Raw genomic sequence first — 20931 nt, 5'->3', positions numbered from 1 at the left:
AACAGGTCACATCGGTCTATGTTTGTGTATGAAGTGTCCCAGACTCACAGTGGACATTCCGGAGTAGAACAGGTCACATCGGTCTATGTTTGTGTATGAAGTGTCCCAGACTCACAGTGGACATTCCGGGGTAGAACAGGTCACATCGGTCTATGTTTGTGTATGAAGTGTCCCAGACTCACAGTGGACATTCCGGGGTAGAACAGGTCACATCGGTCTATGTTTGTGTATGAAGTGTCCCAGACTCACAGTGGACATTCCGGAGTAGAACAGGTCACATCACTCTGTGTTTGTGTATGAAGTGTCCCAGACTCACAGTGGACATTCCGGAGTAGAACAGGTCACATCGCTCTATGTTTGTGTATGAAGTGTCCCAGACTCACAGTGGACGTTCCGGGGTAGAACAGGTCACATCGGTCTATGTTTGTGTATGAAGTGTCCCAGACTCACAGTGGACATTCCGGGGTAGAACAGGTCACATCACTCTGTGTTTGTGTATGAAGTGTCCCAGACTCACAGTGGACATTCCGGGGTAGACGGGTCACATCGCTCTATGTTTGTCTATGAAATGTCCCAGACTCTCAGTGGACATTCCGGAGTAGAACAGGTCACATCGCTCTATGTTTGTGTATGAAGTGTCCCAGACTCACAGTGGACATTCCGGGGTAGAACAGGTCACATCACTCTATGTTTGTGTATGAAGTGTCCCAGACTCACAGTGGACATTCCGGGGTAGAACAGGTCACATCGGTCTATGTTTGTGTATGAAGTGTCCCAGACTCACAGTGGACATTCCGGGGTAGAACAGGTCACATCGGTCTATGTTTGTGTATGAAGTGTCCCAGACTCACAGTGGACATTCCGGAGTAGACGGGTCACATCGGTCTATGTTTGTGTATGAAGTGTCCCAGACTCACAGTGGACATTCCGGGGTAGAACAGGTCACATCGGTCTATGTTTGTGTATGAAGTGTCCCAGACTCTCAGTGGACATTCCGGGGTAGAACAGGTCACATCACTCTGTGTTTGTGTATGAAGTGTCCCAGACTCACAGTGGACATTCCGGAGTAGAACAGGTCACATCGCTCTATGTTTGTGTATGAAGTGTCCCAGACTCACAGTGGACATTCCGGGGTAGACGGGTCACATCGCTCTATGTTTGTCTATGAAATGTCCCAGACTCTCAGTGGACATTCCGGGGTAGAACAGGTCACATCGCTCTATGTTTGTGTATGAAATGTCCCAGACTCACAGTGGACATTCCGGGGTAGAACAGGTCACATCGCTCTAAGTTTGTGTATGAAGTGTCCCAGACTCTCAGTGGACATTCCGGGGTAGAACAGGTCACATCGCTCTATGTTTGTGTGTGAAGTGTCCCAGACTCACAGTGGTCGTTCCGGAGTAGAACAGGTCACATCGCTCTATGTTTGTGTATGAAGTGTCCCAGACTCACAGTGGACGTTCCGGCGTAGAACAGGTCACATCGGTCTATGTTTGTGTATGAAGTGTCCCAGACTCACAGTGGACGTTCCGGAGTAGAACAGGTCACATCGCTCTATGTTTGTGTGTGAAGTGTCCCAGACTCACAGTGGACATTCCGGAGTAGAACAGGTCACATCGCTCTATGTTTGTGTATGAAGTGTCCCAGACTCACAGTGGACGTTCCGGGGTAGAACAGGTCACATCGCTCTATGTTTGTGTATGAAGTGTCCCAGACTCACAGTGGACATTCCGGAGTAGAACAGGTGCCCAACACTCGATGTTTGTCTATGGAGTGATCTTGATATGGAAAGTACGGTAGGTTTGCATATATCAATAACTCAGTCATTAAGCAATGGTTAACCCTTCTCTTGTCACGTGACGTGTGAAATACACGACTCATAATGCATTATCTTCTGTCCTTCTGTAGTCAATGTTTACGATTGTCCGTATATGTTTACATGTACATGTATTTGCCACACACGAAGGCAACTTACAACTCTTGAGGACCAATGTCAAGACTTAATGAGCTATCTAATTGAAAACTACAAACAGTCTACCTCCAAACATCCCCTCTATCTCCATGACTACCGATATGCAAGCCGTGGGGATTTAGATGATGCCCTTCAGCGTTCCCTAAAAAATATGCCTGCAGCCTGGGAATGTCTGCTTCAACATCCTAAACATTGACATCAGTTCGGCTGTAGAAACCGATAGTAGAATTAGTAGTAGCAAGAGTAGTAGGAGTAGTAGCAGTAGTATTAGTAGTTGTATTGCATTAATCTTTGGTAGTAGGAGTAGAAGTAGTAGTAGTAGAAGTAGTTTATTCTTATTCTTATTCTTCTTCTTATTATTATTAGCAGTAGTAGTAATAGTAATAGTAATAGTAGTAATAGTAATAGTTATAGTAATAGTAATAGTAATAGTAGTAGTAGTAGTAGTAGTAGTAGTAGTAGTGGTAGTAGTAGTAGTAGTAGTAGTAGTAGTAGTAGTAGTGGTAGTAGTAGGAGGAGGAGCAGCAGTAGTAGTAATAGTAGTAGAATTTCACTTGTAGTAGTAGTAGTAGTAGAAAGAGCAGCAGTAGTAGTAGTAGTAGCAGCAACAGTAGTAGTAATTGTAGTTTTAGTGATAGTGGTTGTAGTTTCAGCGATAGTAGTATTAGTAGTATCAGTAGTACCGTCCCAGACGAATTCTGCGGTAGAATTACCAAAATTCTGCGTCTAGAATTGTACATTGACAATGATATTTTGCAGTAAAAACATGACTATGTCTCCCTTAAAAATTCTTTAGCAAACTCAATCTCTTGCATTTAGACATTTCATGACAAGACATTATGCACAGTGTCACAGTGACACCAGTGGTTGGGTGTGCAGTCAACAAGTGTGCAGCTGTATGACGGCAACCTCTAAATAGTCTAGTCTGGGGCACTGACACCAGTGGTTGATGTGCAGTCAACAAGTGTGCAGCTGTATGACGGCAACCTGTAAATAGTCTAGTCTGGGGCACTGACACCAGTGGTTGATGTGCATTCAACAAGTGTGCACCGTATGACGGCGACATGTAAATAGACTAGTTTGGGTCACTGACACCAGTGGTTGATGGGCAGTCAACAAGTGTGCAGCTGTATGACGGCCACCTGTAAATAGTCTAGTCTGGGGCGCTGACACCAGTGGTTGATGTGCAGTCAACAAGTGTGCAGCTGTATGACAGCAATCTGGAAATAGCCTAGTCTGGGGCACGGACACCAGTGGGTGATGTGCAGTCAACAAGTGTGCAGCTGTATCACGGAAAAAACTGTAAATAGTCTAGTCTTGGGCACGGACACCAGTGGTTGATATGCAGTCAACAAGTAGCAGCTGTATGACAGCAAACTGTGAATAATCTAGTCTGGGGCACTGACACCAGTGGTTGATTTGCAGTCAACAAGTGTGCAGCTGTATCACTGCAACATGTAAATAGTCTTGTCTGGGTCACTGACACCAGTGGTTGATGAGCAGTCAACAAGTGTGCAGCTGTATGACGGCGACTTGTAAATAGTTTAGTCTGGGGCACGGATACCAGTGGTTGATATGCAGTCAACAAGTAGCAGCTGTATGACGGCAACCTGTAAATAGTCTACTCTGGGGCACTGACACCAGTGGTTGATGTGCAGTCAACAAGTGTGCAGCTGTATGACAGCAACCTATAAATAGTCTAGTCTGGGGCACTGACTCCAGTGGTTGGTGTGCAGGTAACAAGTGTGCAGCTGTTTGACGGCGACCTGTAAATAGTCTGGTCTGGAGTACTCACACCAGTAGTTGGTTTGCAGTCAACAAGTGTGCAGCCGTATGACGGCGACCTGTAAATGGTCTAGTCTGGGGCACTGAAACCAGTGGTTGGTGTGCATTCAACAAGTGCGCAGCTGTATCACAGTCACATCTAAATAGTCTAGTCTTGGGCACTGACACCAGTGGTTGATGTGCAGTCAACAAGTGTGCAGCTGTATGACGGCGACATGTAAATAGTCTAGTTTGGGTCACTGACAACAGTGGTTGATGTGCAGTGAACAAGTGTGCAGCTGTATGACGGCGACCTGTAAATAGTCTAGTCTGGGGCACTGACACCAGTGGTTGATGTGCAGTCAACAAGTGTGCAGCTGTATGACAGCAACCTGTAAATAGCCTAGTCTTGGGCACTGACACCAGTGGTTGATGTGCAGTCAACAAGTGTGAAGCTGTTTAACGGAAAAACCTTTAAATAGCCTAGTCTGGGGCACTGACACTAGTGGGGGATGTGCAGTCAACAAGTGTGCAGCTGTATCACGGAAAAACCTTTAAATAGCCTAGTCTGGGGCACTGACACCAGTGGTTGATGTGCAGTCAACAAGTGTGCAGCTGTATGACAGCAATCTGGAAATAGCCTCGTCTAGGGCACTGACACCAGTGGTTGATGTGCAGTGAACAAGTGTGCAGCTGTATCACGGAAAAAGCTGTAAATAGTCTAGTCTTAGGCACGGACACCAGTGGTTGATATGCAGTCAACAAGTAGCAGCTGTATGACAGCAACCTGTGAATAATCTAGTCTGGGGCACTGACACCAGTGGTTGATTTGCAGTCAACAAGAGTGCAGCTGTATCACTGCAACATGTAAATAGTCTTGTCTGGGGCACTGACACCAGTGGTGGGTGAGCAGTCAACAAGTGTGCAGCTGTATGACGGCGACCTGTAAATAGTTTAGTCTGGGGCACGGATACCAGTGGTTGATATGCAGTCAACAAGTAGCAGATGTATGACGGCAACCTGTAAATAGTCTACTCTGGGGCACTGACACCAGTGGTTGATGTGCAGTCAACACGTGTGCAGCTGTATGACAGCAACCTATAAATAGTCTAGTCTGGGGCACAGACACCAGTGGTTGGTGTGCAGGTAACAAGTGTGCAGCTGTTTGACGGCGACCTGTAAATAGTCTGGTCTGGAGTACTCACACCAGTAGTTGGTGTGCAGTCAACAAGTGTGCAGCCGTATGACGGCGACCTGTAAATGGTCTAGTCTGGGGCACTGAAACCAGTGGTTGGTGTGCATTCAACAAGTGCGCAGCTGTATCACAGTCACATCTAAATAGTTTAGTCTGGGGCACTGACACCAGTGGTTGATGTGCAGTCAACAAGTGTGCAGCTGTATGACAGCAACCTGTAAATAGCCTAGTCTGGGGCACTGACACCAGTGGTTGATGTGCAGTCAACAAGTGTTTCAGCTGTTTAACGGAAAAACCTTTAAATAGCCTTGTCTGGGGGCACTGACACTAGTGGGGGATGTGCAGTCAACAAGTGTGCACCTGTATCACGGAAAAACCTTTAAATAGCCTAGTCTGGGGCACTGACACCAGTGGTTGATGTGCAGTCAACAAGTGTGCAGCCGTATGACGGCGACCTGTAAATGGTCTAGTCTGGGGCACTGAAACCAGGGGTCGGTGTGCAGTCAACAAGTGCGCAGCTGTATCACAGTCACATCTACATAGTCTAGTCTGGGGCACTGACACCAGTGGTTGATGTGCAGTCAACAAGTGTGCAGCTGTATGACGGCGACCTGTAAATAGCCTAGTTTGGGGCACTGACACCAGTGGTTGATGTGTAGTCAACAAGTGTGCAGCTGTATGACAGCAATCTGGAAATAGCCTCGTCTAGGGCACTGACACCAGTGGTTGATGTGCAGTCAACAAGTGTGCAGCTGTATCACGGAAAAAACTGTAAATAGTCTAGTCTGGGGCACGGACAACAGTGGTTGATACGCAGTCAACAAGTAGCAGCTGCATGACAGCAACCTGTGAATAATCTAGTCTGGGGCACTGACACCAGTGGTTGAGGTGCAGTCAACAAGTGTGCAGCTGTATCACTGCAACATGTAAATAGTCTAGTCTTGGGCACTGACACCAGTGGTTGATGTGCAGTCAACAAGTGTGCAGCTGTATGACGGCGACGTGTAAATAGTCTAGTCTGGGGCACGGATACCAGTTGTTGATATCCAGTCAACAAGTAGCAGCTGTATGACAGCAACCTGTAAATAGTCTAGTCTGGGGCACTGACACCAGTGGTTGCTTTGCAGTCACTAAGTGTGCAGCTGTATGACGGCGACCTGTAAATAGTCTGGTCTGGAGTACTGACACCAGTGGTTGGTGTGCAGTCAACAAGTGTGCAGCTCTATGACGGCGACCTGTAAATAGTCTAGTCTAGGGCACTGACACCAGTGGTTGATGTGCAGGTAACAAGTGTGCAGCTGTATGACAGCAACCTGTAAATAGCCTTGTCTGGGGCACTGACACCAGTGGGTGATGTGCAGTCAACAACTGTGCAGCTGTATAACGGAAAAACCTTTAAATAGCCTGGTCTGGGGCACTGACACTAGTGGGGGATGTGCAGTCAACAAGTGTGCAGCTGTATCACGGAAAAACCTTTAAATAGCCTAGTCTGGGGCACTGACACCAGTGGTTGATGTGCAGTGAACAAGTGTGCAGCTGTATCACGGAAAAAGCTGTAAATAGTCTAGTCTGGGGCACGGACACCAGTGGTTGATATGCAGTCAACAAGTAGCAGCTGTATGACAGCAACCTGTGAATAATCTAGTCTGGGGCACTGACACCAGTGGTTGATTTGCAGTCAACAAGAGTGCAGCTGTATCACTGCAACATGTAAATAGTCTTGTCTGGGGCACTGACACCAGTGGTGGGTGAGCAGTCAACAAGTGTGCAGCTGTATGACGGCGACCTGTAAATAGTTTAGTCTGGGGCACGGATACCAGTGGTTGATATGCAGTCAACAAGTAGCAGCTGTATGACGGCAACCTGTAAATAGTCTAGTCTGGGGCACTGACACCAGTGGTTGCTTTGCAGTCACTAAGTGTGCAGCTGTATGACGGCGACCTGTAAATAGTCTGGTCTGGAGTACTGACACCAGTGGTTGGTGTGCAGTCAACAAGTGTGCAGCTCTATGACGGCGACCTGTAAATAGTCTAGTCTAGGGCACTGACACCAGTGGTTGATGTGCAGGTAACAAGTGTGCAGCTGTATGACAGCAACCTGTAAATAGCCTTGTCTGGGGCACTGACACCAGTGGGTGATGTGCAGTCAACAAGTGTGCAGCTGTATCACGGAAAAACCTTTAAATAGCCTTGTCTGGGGCACTGACACCAGTGGTTGATGTGCAGTCAACAAGTGTGCAGCTGTATGACAGCAATCTGGAAATAGCCTCGTCTAGGGCACTGACACCAGTGGTTGATGTGCAGTCAACAAGTGTGCAGCTGTATCACGGAAAAAACTGTAAATAGTCTAGTCTGGGGCACGGACACCAGTGGTTGATATGCAGTCAACAAGTAGCAGCTGTATGACAGCAATCTGTGAATAGTCTACTCTGGGGCACTGACACCAGTGGTTGATGTGCAGTCAACAAGTGTGCAGCTGTATGACGGCGACATGTAAATAGTCTAGTTTGGGTCACTGACACCAGTGGTTGATGTGCAGTGAACAAGTGTGCAGCTGTATGACGGCGACCTGTAAATAGTCTAGTCTGGGGCACTGACACCAGTGGTTGATGTGCAGTGAACACGTGTGCAGCTGTATCACTGCAACATGTAAATAGTCTAGTCTGGGGCACTGACACCAGTGGTTGGTGTGCAGTCAACAAGTGTGCAGCTGTATGACGGCGGCCTGTAAATAGTCTAGTCTGGGGCAGGGACACCAGTGGTTGATGTGCAGTCAACAGGTGTGCAGCTGTATCACGGAAAAACCTGTAGATAGCCTTGTCTGGGGCACGGACACCAGTGGTTGATGTGCAGTCAACAAGTAGCAGCTGTATGACGGCCACCTGTAAATAGTCTGGTCTTTGGCACTGACACCAGTGGTTGATGTGCAGTCAACAAGTGTGCAGCTGTATTACGGCAACCTGTACATAGTCTAGTCTGGGGCACTGACACCAGTGGTTAATATTAGGAGGAACGTGCCACGCTGTAGGGGTACCATGACATCCCATGATCAAGAATATATAATCGCCTTTTACGACAGGCAATGTATTACTGGGGACCTGTTTTCACTCTCCCCTTTCCATGAGATGGTATGTAACATATATAACACGTCCCATTTTAATTCTGGAAACCTATTTGTCCAGTAACTCTCCATGCTGTGGCCAGTCTGTGTCAAAGGTATTTTGAAACATTGAATATGCTGTTATCATGGGTACATAAAAAGGAAGAAGAAATGTAAAAGAAATCATTCGAAAACTCAAAATTTATACTGTTTATATTGTTCTTTGCTCAAAACTATATGCTTTTCTTTTGCAAATACATGTGTGTCTACACGCTTCATGGCACCTGATTCAACTCATTTTAACTTAATTTGTGGCGTTGTTAAAATATTTCGCACGTGGGCGAAAAGGTTTGGCCCATGGGCAGGCCATGGTAAATGAAGAGACAATAAGGTGATTAATTATAGTCTGTTACAGAATATGAGGTATTCATTTATACAAATACTGATCATACATATACAGATGAAATACAAGATAAGATACAATGCAGGAAAGAACTATGATACGTTTTCTATTAAAAATAATTATATGAATATGATTATGGATTTAATTAACATTTTAATGATTACGGTCTACATACATCTTCAAACAAGTTTACAGGCCTACCCGGTTCAGATACAGCATCGGCATACACAACTGGAGTTTTTTTTCTGTCGGTCGTAAGTTCACTGTTTAACTGACTACACTAATGTCGGGGTTGCGATATTTTCTTGTTTGTTGGCAGCCTGCCACCGGCCTGAATTTGGAGAAAGGTCTCAGCATGGGACTGTTAATTTCTTCTTAATTACGTCTACAAACTTACAAACTTTGATGTTGGGGTGGTAAGGACCAAACTTTTTCAGCTTAGAGTGCCACTCTTCCCAGTGGTAGTGGTCCTGGAACCCAGGGTGTCAAACAGGTTCCACACAATACGTCCATCAGATTGTATCTCCTGTTGAACAACACAGTCACTGAATTTCGGAAATCTGGCATCGTGAAGGATTACGTAGGTTATCGAGAGGAAAGGCAGACGCACGTGGATTATTTACTCCTGGGTCATTGTTGTCTGGAGTCCACATCATTGGGCATTTCAGACACTAATTTTGTAACTATGTGAAGAGTTCACCTGCACATGTCCACTTTAGTCAGACAGACAATAACCAAAAATGCAGTGAGCTGTAGCTCTTAATCCCTTATAACAACACACAGAATTTTTTGAAATTATAATGTACATCTATGAAATATTAAAGTCTTAGAGTTATTAAATTTGTTAAATGTAAAATACTTTTGTGCAACTATACTATACTTCAGCATCTAATAAATTACTACTGTAAATACGGTATACGCATTTCTGTGTTTTTCTTGTAATTTGAGAGTCCCGGTACAGCAATATCCCGTGTTTACTGTAGCGTGACTAGTCATACTGTAGCTTCACGAAAGCGAAGAGATTTTAGAGTTGATTATGGCTAGGTTTCGCTCTTCCAGCCCATAACCACGGCACAGTAAGGTTAAACCGTGTCCACATGTGCAGTCTCCGCTGGCTGACGGTCGCATCTCCCACCAAGTCAGCTGTTTCTCAAGAATAATTTAATTTTTGACATTTTGAATGGAATTCGTTTTATAATCATATTTAACAAACCTACATGTATAGCAAATTCAAACACTTATACACCCGTTTTACATTTCGTTCTAATTGCCCTGGATCATTCAACTCACTCGCGAAGGTCCAAGATCGAAAACGACTTTAAAGTGACTGCATTTACAGTGTACATATATATGTATACATTTTAACTGTTACAATGTATAATATATATTCATGATATTCAATTATTTTCATTCATAATTAGAATGAGCACATTCTGAGGCTAAATCTGCAAAAGAACAGTTAACATCTTTCTTTGTACAATGCAAACGAGAAAAACGAAGCGGCTGATAAAAGAGACAATGATTGAATAATCCATATGTAATACATTATTCGTTTTCGTTCAATCTTTTGTGCATTTGAAGTCATTTTAAAGTTTCAAGGAGAACTTTAATGGGGTGGTATTACGAATGAATTTAGAATATGAATAGTGAAAAACAGTCACGATATGGGATGTACATGTATAACTTGTCTTCCAACACCATGCTTGTGCCGAGGCCCAGTGCTATTCATAAGTCTACCACACACTTAAAACTGTCAAATATGTTTGGCGACCGCTTGTGCACAGGCATGTTGTTTAGTTTAATTTTCAATTTCTTTTCACCATTTCCCCTATACCTTTTTATGCATGTTAATGTTGCTAAATCGAATTGCTAATGTTCCCAAGTATTATAAAACACTTTAATGTTTCTGCTTCCTAATCTAACGTTATAAATTTCAGATCATTACCATCATCTAATACACAGGAGATTTAATCGTTTTTATTGTCTATGCTTGACAACTTGATGACCGTACACTGATGACTGTTTTTGCCTCAGCTGATTGGAACATATGTTAAGCTTTTGAAGTATGACATGGGATGTTTAGTCACAAGCACTGACTGTAATTGACCTTTTTCACACTTTCGCCATCTTGGATCGAAAACGAGGCTTGGAGAGCATAGCTCCATGCAGTGTGAGTCGCATCAGCTCATAGGGAACAGACAGCATGTTGTGCATTTCACTTATGGACATTTCAAACAATCAAAAAATGGAATCCTCTGTATCTAATACAGAAGATATTTCACATTTAATCATGAGGTCCAACTTAAATATGCCTGTAGTGCACTGGAATTAGCATTTTGCTGTCAGGACCCCAGAAGTGAATCGAAAGGTGCATTTCGAGATACGTATTTCAGAAATAGATTGTTTTATCATAACCTCGTCGGCATATAGGTACAATGTGACAGTACATTCAATGACATTATTTTTGTATCGTAAATGAACCGCATAACATGAATCACGTCAGTGTACTTTTGCAAATTTGGTCAGTCAATGCGTGGCTTGGCGAACTCGAGATCGAGATCATGTTTATTTCACGTTTCATAGTGGTGTTTGCTGCACAACGCACTCTCGTTTTGCCATGAGTCCAGTTGACAAAATACACTTTTTCTGCTGTGATTTTCATCTCAACATATTACGATGTAAGTGAAATTAGTTCACAAAATAATTCGTGTGTCAAAATACATTTTCAGAATTGGCGATAACTCTATTCAGAGTGTACAATGACAGATGATACTTTACTTGTTCTTCAAACATCACTTACCGTATTCGACGTAATAAGCGCCCCGCTCTAATAATCGCCCACGGCGATATTTGCTAATATATTGGATAGTGAACAATCCAAATTAGCACCCCTTCCTATTGATCAATGTACACAAGACTTTTGTATTCGCGTAAAAAAGGCAGTCGTGAGTTATATGCATTCTTAATTATGGGCAATTAAATTTTGGAAAAATGTATATGTCGCATATAAACATTTCAGTGTGTCAGCAAAAACCACGAAATTTATCTTTCAACTCTCTTTTTTCCACCAAAAAAATATTCTAATAAGAGCCCCCTATTTCTAATTTTGAGAGCGGCCTCGGCGCTTATTACGTCGAATACGGTACTTAACTGATAATTCCCGATTAAGATTGCACCGTGTACGACAAAAGTAATAATGTGTTAACTGTTTAAAATAAGTTAAAAGGAAACTAAAAATTGATAAATATAAATAATGCATGAAAGTAAAGAAATATAAGAATTGATACAACCACCAACTTCTTGAACACCCTCACCTAATCCTGTATGATGATAGGTTATTGTATATCAAAAGGTAGCTACTAATACATTTATCCTGAATAGTTTGAAAATGTCTTGATCAGATATGAGTACAGATAAAATAACAAAGGAATCAATTTGAATTGGTAATCAAGCCAAGATAAAATATATGTATCGGTACAAATTATGTTGATGGAACAATGTGGATTTCTCATATTTAACAAAGAAAAACAAACCGAAATTTTCATGTCTTTATTTCACACAATATAAGTTTTCAAAACTTAACATGGACTGAGTCCCTTGTCAGTCAAAAGCACTTTATTAAATTCCAGGAGAAGATAATGTTCTTGCTTGTAAACAAATGGTACAGTGTGCTTTGTTAGTGTCTGATAAATATTGGCCATGTTGTTTTGTGAGTGAATAAGGCTTTTCACTTCCTCATCCTATTTAATGAAATGTGACAGGAAGCACATTTGTTGATAGAATGAATATCGCTTTCCACTTCCTCGTCCTTTGACAGGACGCACATTGTAACCAGTGTGTTACTGTCAGAAGAAAGCTCCTCCAGACATCCATCACCGGATACTAGTATTTCATTGTGTTGACTCGCTGGGTGCAACAGATGCATCATTTTATGACAGTGTACCACAGCTCTTTATATCAATGTCACACAGAAATTCACTCTTGTTTTAATGAAACACGTTTTGATATTTGTATTACCGGTATGTATTTAATCATGAAATACTTTGTTTAGTCTGACCATGCTGAAAACATACTTTCGCTTTAGTGAAATAAATAAGATTTTTATTAAAATCAGGTGAAATTTCACGATTTGTCACACCCACAGACAGTCTGCCTCATTGACACTATGGTTTTCTGAGTAAGGTCATGAAGATCACAAAGAAAATATAAGACTTGAATTTATTTTGTCAAATGAAATGTTTATCTCTTCTTGTGGTTTACTAAAGTTGATATCTTGACTTGAAAATATTAACTTTGTCAGATCACAAGATGAGATAAATTCATGTTATCATCGTTATTTGACAAGGAAAACAAATTTCTTCCATGTATTTATATTTTTTTTAAATATAAATAATTATAAAAACTATCACACCACTTGACTTGATTGAAATAAACTAAAGTTCTAAAGATTGTTAACAATAGTAAATTATTACATCATAACAATATAATTATTGCAAAATGACACAGTAAGCACAACTATATTCTTGCATATAAATTGATATGATTAATAATCAATAATACATGGCAAGTGCATGCACAAAAGAAATCATTTTGTTTTAAAAGTTTCAAAACATGTTTGTGGACATGAAACCAGATGGGTTTCACAATTAAACAAAGGGAATACATGAGTTATGATTGCAATACGCATGGGAATTAAAATGAATTCTGTTTATACTTTAGGTTTATAGTAATGTCAATATCAGTTTATGCATTTGAAATATCTTAATACAAACCGTTAAAGAGTTATCTGTTTCTGTAAATTATATAAAGATCACATGTAGATTGAACATTTACTGGCCATTAATAACATGTAGTTGGGTTTTTGTTCATTTCATGACATGATTAATTTGGTACAGTAAAGTAAATATCATTTTGGTAGAAATGTTGTTTACAAAATTGCAGATCAAACTGTACTTTACTTCAAATATTTACACACACTTTATGTAATAATTCAGTTGAAATATTACATCTCATGCTATCTAATCTGTCAACATTGACAATCAAAATAACAACTGTTCACAATCACAACAGCACAAGTAGATCTAGAGGTCAAATATTTATTTGGAATGCATTTGAGTCCATTACAATTTACATCAAATACGCAACTGACGCAAAATTCTGATTTGCTACGATTGTTAATTCTCAGTTGGTTACAATTTGACACATTATATCAACATATCAATTGAGTTACCTCCTGACATATATCTAGATATGGTCAAAAGGTCAATATTCCGACTTCAAATACAACCCGCAAAGTTATTTAAACTCACAATAAATAGTTTGGCTTAATGGTGTGTAAACAATGAATTATTCTTTAAAAGATCTCAGTAGCATGTGTATTAAGTCTGTTAAGCTACCATAAACTGCAATTGGAGTTACCAGGTGGTCATGGATATATTAAATTGAAATCACCGCAGAACGGCCAGAATTAAATTTATATTCGTAAGGAGACCCGATAACAGTAGAAAAGTTTGTCAATGATGAGAATACGAATAATGTTCAATATTAATTAACGATCAATGTACCGGGATGGTTAAATTGTCGCAGTTTGTCCCGATTGCGTGCCTTGTTGACATCTCCATGTGTTTCATGTGGTATCCAGGCTTCACCTTCTCCTCTCCAAACCTCGCTTTCAAACCGGAAGTAGCGAAGTGTGAAAAAGGTCACTAAAATGAAGATGCCAGCATGATGGTGTATTACATGGAGTGTTTAGTCACACGTACTGACTGTAATACAATCAAAATGCAAGCATGATGGTGTATGACATTGGATGTTTAGTCACATGTACTGACTGTAATACAATCAAAATGCAAGCATGATGGTGTATGACATTGGATGTTTAGTCACATGTACTGACTGTAATACAATACAGATGCCAGCATGATGGTGTATGATATGGGGTGTTTAGTCACAAGTACTGACTGTCATACAATGAAGATGCCAGCATGATGGTGCATGACATGGGATGTTTAGTCACAAGTACTGACAGCAATACAATGAAGATGCCAGCATGATAGTGTATGACATGGAATGTTTAATCACAAGTGCTGACTGTAATACAATGAAGATGCCAGCATGATGGTCTATCACATGGACGTTTTTAGTCACAAGTTCTGACTGTAATACAATGAAGATGCCAGCATGATGGTGCATGACATTGGGTGTTTAGTCACAAGTACTGACTGTAATGCAATGAAGATGCCAGCATGAGGGTGCATCACATGGATTGTTTACTCACAAGTACTGAATGTAATACAATGACGATGCCAGCATGATGGTCTATCACATGGAATTTTCTAGTCACAAGTACTGACTGTAATACAATGAAGATGCCAGCATGGTGGTGCATGACATTGGGTGTTTAGTCACAAGTACTGACTGTAATGCAATGAAGATGCCAGCATGATTGTGCATGACATGGGATGTTTAGTCACAAGTACTGACTGTAATACAATGAAGATGCCAGCATGAGGGTGAATGACATTGGGTGTTTAGTCACAAGTACTGACTGTAATGCAATGAAGATGCCAGCATGATTGTGTATGACATGGGATGTTTAGTCACAAGTACTGACTGTAATACAATGAAGATGCCAGCATGAGGGTGAATGACATGGGGTGTTTAGTTACAAGTACTGACTGTAATACAATGAAGATGCCAGCATGATGGTGCATGCCATGGAATGTTTAGTCACAAGTACTGACAGTAATACAATTACGATGCCAACATGATGGTGTATGACATGGAATGTTTAATCACAAGTGCTGACTGTAATACAATGAGATGCCAGCATGATGGTGCATGCCATGGAATGTTTAGTCACAAGTACTGACAGTAATACAATTACGATGCCAACATGATGGTGTATGACATGGAATGTTTAGTCACAAGTACTGACTGTAATGCAATGAAGATGCCAGCATGATGGTGCATGACATTGGGTGTCTAGTCACAAGTACTGACTGTAATGCAATGAAGATGCCAGCATGATTGTGTATGACATGGGATGTTTAGTCACAAGTACTGACTGTAATACAATGAAGATGCCAGCATGAGGGTGAATGACATGGGGTGTTTAGTTACAAGTACTGACTGTAATACAATGATGATGCCAGCATGATGGTGTATGACATGGAATGTTTAGTCACAAGTACTGACTGTAATACAATTACGATGCCAACATGATGGTGTATGACATGGAATGTTTAGTCACAAGTACTGACAGTAATACAATTACGATGCCAACATGATGGTGTATGACATGGAATGTTTAATCACAAGTGCTGACTGTAATACAATGAGATGCCAGCATGATGGTGCATGCCATGGAATGTTTAGTCACAAGTACTGACAGTAATACAATTACGATGCCAACATGATGGTGTATGACATGGAATGTTTACTCACAAAAACAGACTGTAATGCAATGAAGATGCCAGCATGATGGTGCATGACATTGGGTGTCTAGTCACAAGTACTGACTGTAATGCAATGAAGATGCCAGCATGATGGTGTATGACATAGGATGTTTAGTCACAAGTACAGACTGTAATACAGTGAATATTGCAGCAAGATGATGATTTGCATCGGGTGTTTAGTCACAAGTACTGACTGTAATACAATGAAGATGCCAGCATGATAGTGTATGATATGGAGTGTTTAGTCACAAGTGCTGACTGTGATACAAAGCAGGCTAGCATGATGGTGTATGAAATGGGGTGTTTAGTCACAAGTACTGACTGTAATGCAATGAAGATGCCAGCATGATGGTGTATGACATGGGGTGTCTAGTCACAAGTGCTGACTGTGATACAATGCTGGCTAGCATGATGGTGTATGAAATGGAATGTTTAGTCAAAAGTACTGACAGTAATACATTGAAGATGCCAGCATGAGGGTGCATCACATGGATTGTTTACTCACAAGTACTGACTGTAATACAATGAAGATGCCAGCATGATGGTGTATGAAATGGGGTGTTTACTCACAAGTACTGACTGTAATACAATGAAGATGCCAGCATGATGGTGTATGACTTGGAATGTTTAGTCACAAGTACTGACTGTAATACATTGAAGATGCCAGCATGAGGGTGCATCACATGGATTGTTTACTCACAAGTACTGACTGTAATACAATGAAGATGCCAGCATGATGGTGTATGACATGGGGTGTTTAGTCACAAGTACTGACAGTATTGCAATGGAGATGCCAGCATGAGGGTGAATAACATGGAATGTTTAGTCACAAGTACTGACTGGAATACAATACAGATGCCAGCATGAAGGTGTATGGCATAGGATGTTTAGTCACAAGTACTGACTTTAATACAGTGAAGATTCCAGCATGATGGTGTATGATATGGGGTGTTTAGTCACAAGTACTGACTGTAATTCAATGAAGATGCCAGCATGATGGTGTATGATATGGGGTGTTTAGTCACAAGTACTGACTGTAATACAATGAAGATGCCAGCATGATGGTGCATGACATGGAATGTTTAGTCACAAGTACTGACTGTAAGACAATGAAGATGCCAGCATGATGGTGCATGACATGGGGTGTTTAGTCACAAGTACTGACAGCAATGCAATGAAGATGCCAGCATGATGGTGTATGACATAGGACGTTTAGTCACAAGTACTGACTTTAATACAGTGAAGATTCCAGCATGACGGTGATTTGCATCGGGTGTTTAGTCACAAGTACTGACTGTCATACAATGAAGATGCCAGCATGATTGTGTATGAAATGGAGTGTTTAGTCACAAGTACTGACTGTAATACAATACAGATGCCAGCATGATGGTGTATGACATGGAATGTTTAGTCACAAGTACTGACTGTAATACATTGAAGATGCCAGCATGAGGGTGCATCACATGGATTGTTTACTCACAAGTACTGACTGTAATACAATGAAGATGCCAGCATGATTGTGCATGACATGGAATGTTTAGTCACAAGTACTGACAGTAATGCAATGAAGATGCCAGCATGATGGTGCATGACATGGAATGTTTAGTCACAAGTACTGACAGTAATGCAATGAAGATGCCAGCATGAGGGTGCATGACATGGGGTGTCTAGTCACAAGTACTGACTGTAATGCAATGAAGATGCCAGCATGATTGTGTATGACATGGGATATTTAGTCACAAGTACTGACTGTAATACAATGAAGATGCCAGCATGAGGGTGAATGACATGGGGTGTTTAGTTACAAGTACTGACTGTAATACAATGATGATGCCAGCATGATGGTGTATGACATGGAATGTTTAGTCACAAGTACTGACTGTAATACAATGAAGATGCCAGCATGATGGTGCATGCCATGGAATGTTTAGTCACAAGTACTGACAGTAATACAATTACGATGCCAACATGATGGTGTATGACATGGAATGTTTAATCACAAGTGCTGACTGTAATACAATGAGATGCCAGCATGATGGTGCATGCCATGGAATGTTTAGTCACAAGTACTGACAGTAATACAATTACGATGCCAACATGATGGTGTATGACATGGAATGTTTAGTCACAAGTACTGACTGTAATGCAATGAAGATGCCAGCATGATGGTGCATGACATTGGGTGTCTAGTCACAAGTACTGACTGTAATGCAATGAAGATGCCAGCATGATTGTGTATGACATGGGATGTTTAGTCACAAGTACTGACTGTAATACAATGAAGATGTCAGCATGAGGGTGAATGACATGGGGTGTTTAGTTACAAGTACTGACTGTAATACAATGATGATGCCAGCATGATGGTGTATGACATGGAATGTTTAGTCACAAGTACTGACTGTAATACAATTACGATGCCAACATGATGGTGTATGACATGGAATGTTTAGTCACAAGTACTGACAGTAATACAATTACGATGCCAACATGATGGTGTATGACATGGAATGTTTAATCACAAGTGCTGACTGTAATACAATGAGATGCCAGCATGATGGTGCATGCCATGGAATGTTTAGTCACAAGTACTGACAGTAATACAATTACGATGCCAACATGATGGTGTATGACATGGAATGTTTAGTCACAAGTACTGACTGTAATTCAATGAAGATGCCAGCATGATGGTGCATGACATTGGGTGTCTAGTCACAAGTACTGACTGTAATGCAATGAAGATGCCAGCATGATGGTGTATGACATAGGATGTTTAGTCACAAGTACAGACTGTAATACAGTGAATATTGCAGCAAGATGATGATTTGCATCGGGTGTTTAGTCACAAGTACTGACTGTAATACAATGAAGATGCCAGCATGATAGTGTATGACATGGAGTGTTTAGTCACAAGTGCTGACTGTGATACAAAGCAGGCTAGCATGATGGTGTATGAAATGGGGTGTTTAGTCACAAGTACTGACTGTAATGCAATGAAGATGCCAGCATGATGGTGTATGACATGGGGTGTCTAGTCACAAGTGCTGACTGTGATACAATGCTGGCTAGCATGATGGTGTATGAAATGGAATGTTTAGTCAAAAGTACTGACAGTAATACATTGAAGATGCCAGCATGAGGGTGCATCACATGGATTGTTTACTCACAAGTACTGACTGTCATACAATGAAGATGCCAGCATGATGGTGTATGAAATGGGGTGTTTACTCACAAGTACTGACTGTAATACAATGAAGATGCCAGCATGATGGTGTATGACTTGGAATGTTTAGTCACAAGTACTGACTGTAATACATTGAAGATGCCAGCATGAGGGTGCATCACATGGATTGTTTACTCACAAGTACTGACTGTAATACAATGAAGATGCCAGCATGATGGTGTATGACATGGGGTGTTTAGTCACAAGTACTGACAGTATTGCAATGGAGATGCCAGCATGAGGGTGAATAACATGGAATGTTTAGTCACAAGTACTGACTGGAATACAATACAGATGGCAGCATGAAGGTGTATGGCATAGGATGTTTAGTCACAAGTACTGACTTTAATACAGTGAAGATTCCAGCATGATGGTGTATGATATGGGGTGTTTAGTCACAAGTACTGACTGTAATTCAATGAAGATGCCAGCATGATGGTGTATGATATGGGGTGTTTAGTCACAAGTACTGACTGTAATACATTGAAGATGCCAGCATGATGGTGCATGACATGGAATGTTTAGTCACAAGTACTGACTGTAAGACAATGAAGATGCCAGCATGATGGTGCATGACATGGGGTGTTTAGTCACAAGTACTGACAGCAATGCAATGAAGATGCCAGCATGATGGTGTATGACATAGGACGTTTAGTCACAAGTACTGACTTTAATACAGTGAAGATTCCAGCATGACGGTGATTTGCATCGGGTGTTTAGTCACAAGTACTGACTGTCATACAATGAAGATGCCAGCATGATTGTGTATGAAATGGAGTGTTTAGTCACAAGTACTGACTGTAATACAATACAGATGCCAGCATGATGGTGTATGACATGGAATGTTTAGTCACAAGTACTGACTGTAATACATTGAAGATGCCAGCATGATGGTGCATCACATGGATTGTTTACTCACAAGTACTGACTGTAATACAATGAAGATGCCAGCATGATTGTGCATGACATGGAATGTTTAGTCACAAGTACTGACAGTAATGCAATGAAGATGCCAGCATGATGGTGCATGACATGGAATGTTTAGTCACAAGTACTGACAGTAATGCAATGAAGATGCCAGCATGAGGGTGCATGACATGGGGTGTCTAGTCACAAGTACTGACTGTAATGCAGAGAAGATGCCAGCATGGTGGTGATTTGCATCGGGTGTATAGTCACAAGTACTGACTGTAATACAATGAAGATGCCTGCATGATGGTGATTTGCATCGGGTGTTTAGTCACAAGTACTGACTGTAATACAATGGAGATGCCAGCATGATTGTGTATGATATTGAGTGTTTAGTCACAAATACTGACTGTAATAAAATACAGATGCCAGCATGAAGGTGTATGGCATAGGATGTTTAGTCACAAGTACTGACTTTAATACAGTGAAGATTCCAGCATGATGGTGATTTGCATCGGGTGTTTAGTCACAAGTACTGACTGTAATACAATGAAGATGCCAGCATGATTGTGCATGACATGGAATGTTTAGTCACAAGTACTGACAGTAATGCAATGAAGATGCCAGCATGATGGTGCATGACATGGGGTGTCTAGTCACAAGTACTGACAGTAATGCAATGAAGATGCCAGCATGAGGGTGCATGACATGGAATGTTTAGTCACAAGTACTGACTGTAATACAATGAAGATGCCAGCATGATGGTGATTTGCATCGGGTGTTTAGTCACAAGTACTGACTTTAATACAGTGAAGATTCCAGCATGATGGTGATTTGCATCGGGTGTTTAGTCACAAGTACTGACTGTAATACAATGAAGATGCCAGCATGATGGTGCATGACATGGAATGT

General features: G+C 41.3%; 1 protein-coding gene across 2 annotated transcripts in view; it reads right to left on the bottom strand.

Annotated features, from left to right (window-relative positions):
- Positions 1–20931, bottom strand: part of LOC125377448 (early endosome antigen 1-like) — a 48078-nt gene that overhangs the window by 17500 nt on the left and 9647 nt on the right. Inside the window, exon 2 of one of the 2 annotated variants that reach the window (XM_048390925.1) lies at positions 8831–8959. The exons of the other annotated variant lie outside the window; for it this stretch is intronic. The gene's annotated coding sequence lies outside the window, so the exon portion shown is untranslated. The remainder of the gene's footprint in view (positions 1–8830; positions 8960–20931) is intronic. 2 annotated transcript variants of the gene reach the window in all.

Source organism: Haliotis rufescens, unplaced genomic scaffold, assembly GCF_023055435.1.
Source record: "Haliotis rufescens isolate VD_foot unplaced genomic scaffold, xgHalRufe1.0.p SCAF_9, whole genome shotgun sequence".
In the NCBI taxonomy this organism is placed as follows: Eukaryota; Metazoa; Mollusca; class Gastropoda; order Lepetellida; family Haliotidae; genus Haliotis; species Haliotis rufescens.
Note: the sequence above shows the minus strand (reverse complement) of the source record. Positions and strands in the feature narration are given on the sequence as shown.